Here is a 9933-nt window from a genome sequence, read left to right as displayed (position 1 = left end):
ACACCCTTTTTATTTTATGTTTATTAGGAATCCTAGTGGGAGTTATGGATTTTTATAACTCCATCTTGGGGAACCCCAGCATTTTGTGTTATGCCTGTCTTAGATTGGCATGCTGGACATGCTCTTACCCATCTTTTATATACCATTCCTTGAAGGGTTGGGTCCCTGGAATGTCCCAAGAAATCAAAAGCAAAGGGAAACTTTTAGGAGAACCAGGGCTTTATATGGCATAAGCTTGCTTAAGTCAAGCACAGACGACCTCCCTTGGAGATTTTGATCCAGCACACTCCGCAGCCATTACCACATGGTGTTTTGCCTTGTTCATAGGCTGTTGTTGGGATCTTAGCTGTTGGAGACTCTTAAGCAGTAATACTAGAGCAACCACCACCCTCTCATAAGGCACCATGCAAGAAGTTTAGAGGGGTCTAGCAGGAATTTTATGTTATCCCCTAATTGGTCAAATAATGTCATAGACAAATCCAGTGACTTGATTCATGTTGAGAAAATTGTATAGGTCCTGATTAAATGTTTACAGCTGGACAAGGGAAAACCGGGTAAAAGCACATGCAAATTTTGAGGGGACAAATGAAATTTCTGATGGAAGAGACTAGCCTGTTCCAGCAAATGCAAAGACACTGTCATAGTCATAATTCGGAAGTCTACTCTAACATTGCTCACATTCCTGGCAGCTCTGTATGCAATCTGATATAGGATAAGGGTCAGGGGTGTCCTCTGGACTGTAATTAGTCTTGAATAGTTTGCATGGTTTGGGGCATGGAATCCTCTTGGGAATTTAATTTTGCATGAGGCAGTATTTTACATGTTTGTGTGGCAGAGCGGCTAACTGAGAAAATACCTACAGGTTCTGATTGGGTCATTTCCAATACCTAAGGACTGTCAATAACTCCCCTAGTGGTACTCATACAGGATTTGGTTGTGTATAGACCCTTCCCTTATGATTAACTCCCATTATTATTAACCCCAAATTAATTTTATTGGCATTTTTTGATGTTGTGGCATACTTTCTTATCTTTAATTTTAAAAAGGTGAGAGCTGAAAGTCATCTGTCCTGTGGGAAATGATTATCCAGCATGCCCATACTAGACCTAGCAATTGCTTTAAAACAGACTTCCTCTCTAAGTGGTTTGCTCTTTTTCCCTGCTTTGTTTATACAACAATGTCTCTGCAGTCTATATCTATAACTGTAACTCCTGGGTCAGAAAGTACAGCAAGTACCATGAGCTGCTGCTGACTGGCCTGAAGTATAGTGAATGGCTTATTTTCATAGACTGTTGTGGGAAGCTGGCTGAGCACACAGAGCATGAGCAACAGAAACTCCCTGCTGCCACCTTGGCTCTGGAAGAGGACCTAACGATGTTCCACAATTCTCTCAAGCTAGCTCACAAAGACATGAAATTCTCCATTAAGGTTGGTTCTACTGCTGTTCAAGTAACCTCAGCAGAGAGAACAAAAATATTGGGGCAATCTGTCTATTTAAATGATATCTACTATGCTTCTGAAATTGAAGAGATCTGCCTAGTGGATGAGGACCAGTTCACCTTAGCCATTACAAACTGAGGCACAACACTTACCTTCATGGACCAGGAGTGTGAAGTCATTGTCCAGCCTATCATTCATATCAGGACTTGCTGGGAGCTTCTACAGTCTTGTGCCCAGTAATAGCCCTTTTGGCATTTATGGCATTAGGTCTTTGGACAAGCCCTGGGACACTTACAATAGGTAACTGGCCAGACTGTCCACATCCCCCACAAGTATGCTGTGGTGTGGCAGAATTATCATCATTTTCAAGTTTGATATTAGCCAAGGCATTAATGGAAGCTGTAAAATTGGAAATGGGCATGCTCTGTGTGTCAATATCATGGCAGATAAGGACCATTTATGAATATCCTCTTTTCTAACAAATGACATTAGGGGTGTTGGTGTTGAGCCCCTCTCGTTTAGCTATTTAATAAAGATGTCCTTGATAGGGCCAGACGGGATGTGCTTTTTAGCAGCATTGGTGACACAGGTCAAAAATAAAAATAAATAAAATAAAATATAAAAAATAAAATAAAATAAATAAAAATAAATAAAAAAAATTAGGAAATGATTCCACAGACTGCTGGACAAGATGGCCGAAATAGCCTACACTGTCCTGGGGCATAAAAAGTTTGAGGGCCTTGAAGGCTAGGTCAGACATTTGTTGGAAATCAGCATGTAGGCCAATCATATTTTGTGAGACAGGATCAGTGTATGGGTCACAGTCAGTAAGCATGCCAAAGGTGATATTAAGTCCAAATTGTAAGTCAGTATCGGCGTGGGTCTCTATTGTATCATCGCAGGCTGAGTGCCACTGGAGGCAAACTGAGGGGTCAAGGATAACTTTTAATGCAGAGTACCAATTGTAATGGAACTGAAGCTACATGGCCCATTGTCTGAGCACTTACTTGCTCCAAACAAGGAGAATCTGGGTAGCGTCAGTCACCCTTGCACACCCCTGCATGGCTCCTAGCCTGCTCCCGGCCCTGCTGCTGCTGGAAAGGCACATAGCTGACAAAGAGAACGTCACTGGAGCCTCCAGACTGCACAGGGATGGGATGCACCCAGAAGTTCTCAAGCATATCGAAAATGGGCTAGAACTACAGATGTTGAACCCAGCACTGATCCTCCTCATTCTGTGATGAACACAGGTGCTTGGCCTTGCCCTGGAAGTTGACAGTGTGGATATATTTACCACATCTTGTCTCACTATGAAGTACCAGGAAGACATCATGGGAGCCAGTCAGTGCCTCCTTCCAAAACTAACTGGGCAGCCTTGAGTCAAAAGAGCATGCCGTGGAACCAAGAATATCCTGAGAGGGGATAATTCCCCTCAGCACCTTTTGACACACCCTGGACCAGAAATAACCCTGTGACTGCTTCTGGAAAGGAGGGGGGTGAGTGGCAATGAATTGTCCCTGCTGGGGGCCCTTTCTCAATGGAAATGTGAGGAGGCAATTCTGGAGGAACCAGTTCCATTGAGTCAAAGTGGGAGGCAGGAATGGAGGCAGAACTAGGAGAGAAGGATGCTGATAGCCAGTTGGAAAGACCCCCAAAAGCCCCCTGCTTGGGGCAGTCATTACTCTTGCTTGGCCCCAGCAGCAGATTCTGGCTGTGCTGACTCTCTGAATGATTCTGGCAGGGCAACTCCAGATTGTCTGTGTTACCCTTTGTGAAAAAGAAGGTCCCAGGGGCCAGGGGAAGGGGCACCGGATCACAGGATGGGGCTGATAGCAGGGCAGGTTCCTCGCCTTAGGCACTCCTAGATGTCAGACACTCGGGCCTTTACATGAAGTGTATCAGCTGTCTCACTCTGAACGGCCTTCTCTCTTAACCACAAACGTATTCTCCCTGTCAGGCTGTGTGGACTTCAGTGATAGTAGAACAGGGAATGCAGAATTGGGGCCAGGACACCTTGGGAGGTACAAAGAACTGCAAGTAACTTCTTCCTCTTTCTTCCCTTTGTAGGAGTAAGTGACACATCTGTCGCTAAGGCTGCCCTCCTCCTCCTGAGGTCAGCCCAGTTGCCTGTCCTCCACGATCCACTCTTTTTGGGTCAGAGGCAGCTTCTTCAGCTCCCATAAAACTGAGCAACTCTTCGTTCTGTACCATTCCTGCTTCATCTTTCAAGGTTCATGCACCATGACTCAGTCTCAGCATCTCAAAGAGGTGAGTAGGTGAGCCCAACTCTGCCCAGGGGATGTACCATCACTATCCAATCCACTACTGGCTGTTTCAGTACCACCAGAGTTGGAGTTGCTGTTTCCACCTATGACTGGAGGGCCTGATGTCTTCTCCAGAGGCTCAGTTAGGGATAAAACATCAATGGCCTCTTGCTACTGCAGCATGTCTGATACGTAATCTCTGACTGTGTGACTCACTGAACAGTGGGAAAAACCTTCTTTTTTGAGCTTTGGCATTGAGGTCGTTGTAGAGGAGGAAGAGACTGAGGAAGGAAGGGGGCCAGCTAGGTCCTCAGAAGATAGAGATGGGCCCAAAATATCCAGGGTCCCACCCACCCTGCAGCTGTCAAGGGACAAGTCACATACAATCTCAACACCAGAGCTCAATGGGGCCAAAACAGTTGAGGAGAGTGAGCCCGAGACCTGGGTCACCTCAGCTTTGAAGTGCTGCAGGAATAGTTCAGCAAAATGGTCAGAAAAAGCAGCTTTTGCTCCAGACTCTGCATATTATAGGTGGGAGGCCAAGTAGAGGTGAAAACAGTAGTTAGTGCTGTCAACTTGATGCAGGCTAGAGTCATCTAAGAAGTAAATTTCCACTGAGAAGTCAAGAACAATGGCACCGGGTTTTGATCCTACTGCACATACTGGCTTTGGGGGAGCCTAGGCTGCTTGGATGTTCACCTTACTGGACCTGGAGGGAGATGGGAGGTCCTTGGACTTCTCACAGGGCAGCGAACCTGGTCTACTCTTGGGGCTGATGAGAGAAGGGGGGTTGATTGGGGGAGGAGGAGGGATGTGGGAGGCGGTGGCGGGGAGGAGACAGAGATCTTTAATAAATAAATTAATTAATTAAAAAAAAAGAATTGCTTAGCTCAGACTGGCCTGTAGACATGGCTTTGAGGAATTGTCTTTATGATTAAGTGAGGAAAGAGAGCTCAGCCCACTGTGGGCAGTACCATCCCTAGGAAGTACATTGTGGGCAACTTCACAATCTTCTAAGTGTGTGTGTCCAAGTGTAGGTCAGTTAGTCAGTCAACAAGAACACTCAGCATGGCTCCTGCACTGACTTCTCTCACTGAGGAACTCTAACCTTTTAGATAAAACAAAGGCTTTTTTCTTTTAAATTGCTTTTGGTCAGAGTGTTTTTATCACAGTAACAGAATCAAACTAGATAACGGTACCTATATCCTTCTGGCATCTTTTCATCAGCTTTGAGTTGTGCTGTTTCTCCAAAAAGTAATACAATTCAGTCTGGCGATGGTTTGACTTTTAGCTAATCCCCAGGTTGGTCATTTTTCTCAGGAGCCTGTTTTGAACTAACTTGAAGAACACTGGAGAAGGAGCAAATTCTCAGTGTGAAGAGAGTAATTCACACTCTGGTGACAGACCACTCCAGAATATCAAGGACTAAAATAACAAAGGTTTACTCCTTACAACAGGACTCTCTCTCTCTGACAGGAGAGCCCTTATTCAAAAAGGGTTGCTTATAATTTTCCTTTGTTACCAGGCCTCCTGTGGGCCACTTTTAATCTCATGGTTAAAGGGGTACGGAAAACGCATTACCTAATGCTACCTCCTCTGAAGAATCATACACTAAGTCACTTATAAGATGATTCTTCTTATGTTTCTGGAATGAACACATTTAGGGTTAATTACCTTTTTACAACAGTTTGGTTCTTTATTTTGTTTTACAAAGAAAAATTATGTTTGTTACTTTTGAGTTTCTTAGATTTTTTGATCATTTTTAACAAAATAGAGTTATTTCTTTTATTATGCATAGAAATAGGGTCAACATATGCTAAAATCATTTTTATAGGATTATTTACCAGAATATCATCCTATAAAATCTGGCTTTGATCCTTAGCAAATAAAATGGATAGGATCACGTGCTTTTGTAAATTAAGGTGATCTCTAGATTCTTAAGAGATCCTTCTAAGAAATATATTTTGATTTATTGATAGAAATTTGAGTAACCACGGAAAGGATTTATTCTAAGTAATTAAATTTCCAAATAAATAGGACACAAGTATCAGCAGCATTTCAAAGGAAATGACATGAAAAAATATTCACTATAGCCCAGTATAATAATGATACATTAGGGGTAGCCATCTTTCAGTAACTCACCAAAATGACAAACACAAAGGGAAAAAGGAGGGGCACTCACTGTATGTTCTCTAGGCCCTTTAGGAAACATGGAGTTGTTCCTTTGGTCATGTCCATGTGAATCTACAAGAAGGGTGATATTGTAGACATCAAGGGAATGGGCACCGTTCAAAATGAAATGCCCCATAAATGTTACCGTGGCAAAACTGGAAGAGTCTACAATGTCATCCAGCATGCTCTGGATATCATTGTAAACAAGCAAGTTAAGGGCAAGATTCTTGTCAAGAGAATTAATGTGAGGATTGAACACATCAAGCACTCATAGAGCAGAGACAGCTTCCAGCAGTGGGTGAAGAACGACCAGAAGAAAAAGGAAGCCAAAGAGAAGGGCACCTGGGCTCAGCTGAAGCACAAGCCTGCTCCACCCAGAGAAGCACACTTTGTGAGGACTACGGGGAAGGAGCCTGAGCTGCTGGAGTCCATTCCGTTCGAATCCATGGCCTGATGTACAAAAAGAAATAAAAGACCTGGACTGTAAAGAGGTTTTTTTTAAGTTGAAGTGTGGTGTCTCCTCCCTGAAAGAAAATGATGGTTCACTGTGTCTTTCCTATTCAGACATTACTAAATTTTCCTGCTAATTGGAAAAAAAAATGATGCATTAGATTTTTATTGGCATGAGATAATTTATCAAGAACTAAGCAACTTAAATACTTACTCCATCAAAATTCTGTAGATTGAAAGTCCAATATTCTGTGACTGAGTTTTCTTCCCATTGTCTCTATCATCAGACAGTTATCAAGTTGTCATTCAGGTTGATTTCTTATCTGACTCTTCTTGGGATAATTCTCAGTAAAAACACTTACTTGTTAAGAAAATTGAATTCTTGAAGTAAGGAAACAGAGTGGTCATCGTTTCCTTCCTAATGTTCAGCAAGGCATTCTTAGCTCTGAAGGCATTCTTAGTTTCGGCATTCTTTGCAACATACTACTTCAAGTTAGCAAAGGCATTTCAAATCATTCTTGTGCCTTGAATTTCCATGTCCCTCCCTCTACCTTGGAAAACTTGCAGGCAAATTTAAAGGTCAAGCACAGCCCAAACAACCCTTCCAGCCTGAGATTAATCAATCTGAGACGTGAAATATGGTTTCAAATACCTCTGCTGATGGTTGGGGGCTGTCTTAGTCTGTTCAGGCTTGTACAGCCCAGCTGCATAGGCAGGGTGGATTGCGAACATGGCTTGCAAAAATAAGAATTTCGTTCTTCGTCTTCCATGCCCAGAGAAGTTAATGATCTGGATACCAGTACAAGTGCTGTCTTCGGAGCTGTTTCTCCCTTACAGCTCCGATCTTCTTGAATGTATCATGTTTCCAGCTGGTGAGAATAACATTTCCTTAGAAGACAATATTTCAATAAATGAATTTAAAGTGAGGAAAACATAAATTTTATAGCAGTAACATCATCCCAGGGCTAATGTTTGTTATCTATAGATTATACTCACAAAGAAAAGGGAACACAAAATGATCAGTTATCTTAGAAATCTTTTTGTAAAACTATTGTTCTTAAGACTTTGACATGATCTAGGTGTGGTGGCTCATACCTTTAATCTCAGCACTGAGGAGGCTGAGGTATGAGAATTAAAGTTATTCTGGGGATCTGACTTTGTCAAAAAGGAATAAACAACAAGTATATAACCCCCCAAAACTGCAACACCATTAAATTATGGTTTTACTCTAATTAAAATAAATGTAGATTATATAGCAAATGATTATTTAGATATGGTTAAGAAAGTTTGACTCTGAAAATGAAAGTTTGTATAAATTCTTCCAAACTGTGGGAAGGAATTTGAGACATTATGAAGGAAAATGCATAAAAAAGGACATTTCTAAATCAAAAAGTGATAACCACAAAATTGGTATATTTATGTGAAAAGCCATTCAAATCAGAGTAAGAATTTTCCTGGGTTGATTGTCAAAATGAAGAGAGAAGATTGAGGTCAATCTGTTATTAATTAATCAAAGTCCATTGTGTTTCAAAAGATTAAAATTGAGTTGTATTCCAGTTTGAATTTTAAGAGATCTTTCCCATTACAAGATTAGAAGACAAAAACTTCATTTAAAGGAAAAGTTTTGGAATTTTGATTGGATCAAAAGGGAGACTCTCATAATAGATTTAGGGCTAATGAAATTCCCCACCTGCTTAGTCCCTGTTATCAGTAGCTACATGACAATGACAGGATTGACGTAGGAGATAGGAAAAGGAAATTAAATATATAAATGTTGCAGATTTCTGGTTGCAAAAGGCCAATCTGAACCTTTATAAATCTTCCTTGTGAAATTGAGCTGCTGTTCTGGGAAATCTCTTAGGTCAAAATTGAACATTGTAGCTGCTATAAATATTCTCAGATTACTTGTCTCCTTATTACCTGTGTGCTCATTTCTTACCCTCAAAATGGGAGTACCATGCCCTCACATCTGATGCCTCCCTGAATGACCGGAAGCTTCAGCCCTGTGCACAGAAACCACAAGAAGCGAACATCCCCTTAACCACTCAATCTGATTATTAACCTCTAAAAATAAACACAAGTGGGAAAGTTGATTTCCTCTTAAGAAAGGAGAAAGAAATCAATAATGACATAGATTCTATCTGAGAACCAAAATGCTCCAGCTACTGAATAAAATGTGTAAAACACTTAATGGAAAGGATTACAAAATGAACAAGCCTCGCACTTGATGGACTTTGGCATTCTTAGGAGAATACATGCAAACAAGAAACTGAAGCAAAAAATAAGAGGAGAAAAAATTAAAAGTTTGCTCAATAACTAGCCACTACATATAGCTACACATTCTGCTCAAGTATCTTATATCTTATGTTTCTCCATATAATAGAAATTATATATATGCACATTTATATAGAGAGAGAATATATAAAGTATAGATAAAATTTACATATGTAAATTTTCTCTTATAGTGGGTATGAATACTAATTTTAAGTTCATTATCTCCATGTACCTATTTGAATGAATGGAATAACATTTGTCTCTCTTTTACTTTGTTAAATAAAAATGATAATATCTAATCTAGGTTATTAAAAGATAATGAATGAGATGAGAAAATAAAGCATGCATAAACGTCAAATAGTGGAACTTACACTGGTATAAAAAACAAGAGCTATTTAATTGCATTTAAGGTACAGTCAATCGGAGAGAATTCTTGCCAAGTACTATAAACCTAGTGAACTACCGTTTGCTGAGGAGGTCCTAGATATTTTAGTGCACTACATAAATGTGCACATTCATATTTAGCAGAACATAACACATATTCATCGCGAGACACTGAAATACAATCTTCTTTCTGTGTGTTATTAAGTATTCATAAAAATAGGAATATATACTGTTCAAAAAAGTCAACAATGTATACTTTCAAACGTTTCATGCAATTTTCTTTAGGGTTCATTAAATATTTACAGCTGAGAGGATCATTTTATACAATATCACAATTTCTAATATTGTCTTTTACCTATTGTTATATAGACAATATGGATGTTTTAAATTTCTACACATCATTGTACGAGGAGCTACAGAACCTTTATTGGCCATTTAAAAATCAATTTTGAAGTTTTCATTTTCATATTCACTGTCTCTGTAACCTTTGCTTTTTGTTACCATTTTCTTTAGTTCACTCTCACAATTATTATATAAACTAGGAAGGAAAAATTGATTTTATTGCTTCTTGCTAGGCTTATTATACTAATTATGGCAATTACTTAAAAACCTGGCAGATCGTATGCTCAGAAATCTGTGTTAGAATTAAAAGAATTTTAAAACAAAGTATAGAGAAGTTCAAATTATGGAAAAATAAGTAAAGCTGGAATATTAAATTAGTGTATTTTCTTCTACAAAAGACATTTCTTGAAATAACTTTCAGTAAGAATATAACTTTTATATATGTACATATTTAGGAACTGACTAGTTATTGCCTAAAGAAAGTTCGAGGCAATGCCAGTTGTATTTAATATTATTTAGCATATATCTTACATTAAAAAAGCTGAAGTTAACAAAATATTAAGAAATGCCTATGGGTTAAAAGCTATTCAGAGGTGTCATTGGTATT

The 9933-nt window shown here is 39.7% G+C and overlaps 2 pseudogenes; one reads left to right on the top strand and one right to left on the bottom strand.

Annotated features, from left to right (window-relative positions):
* Positions 1–1167: 1167 nt before the first annotated feature.
* Positions 1168–5364, bottom strand: LOC101996803 (annotated as a pseudogene).
* A 486-nt stretch (positions 5365–5850) lies between these two features.
* LOC101980169 lies at positions 5851–6330 on the top strand (annotated as a pseudogene).
* The last annotated feature ends 3603 nt before the right edge of the window (positions 6331–9933 follow it).

This window comes from Microtus ochrogaster, linkage group LG1 (assembly GCF_000317375.1).
Source record: "Microtus ochrogaster isolate Prairie Vole_2 linkage group LG1, MicOch1.0, whole genome shotgun sequence".
Classification (NCBI taxonomy): Eukaryota; Metazoa; Chordata; class Mammalia; order Rodentia; family Cricetidae; genus Microtus; species Microtus ochrogaster.
Note: the sequence above shows the minus strand (reverse complement) of the source record. Positions and strands in the feature narration are given on the sequence as shown.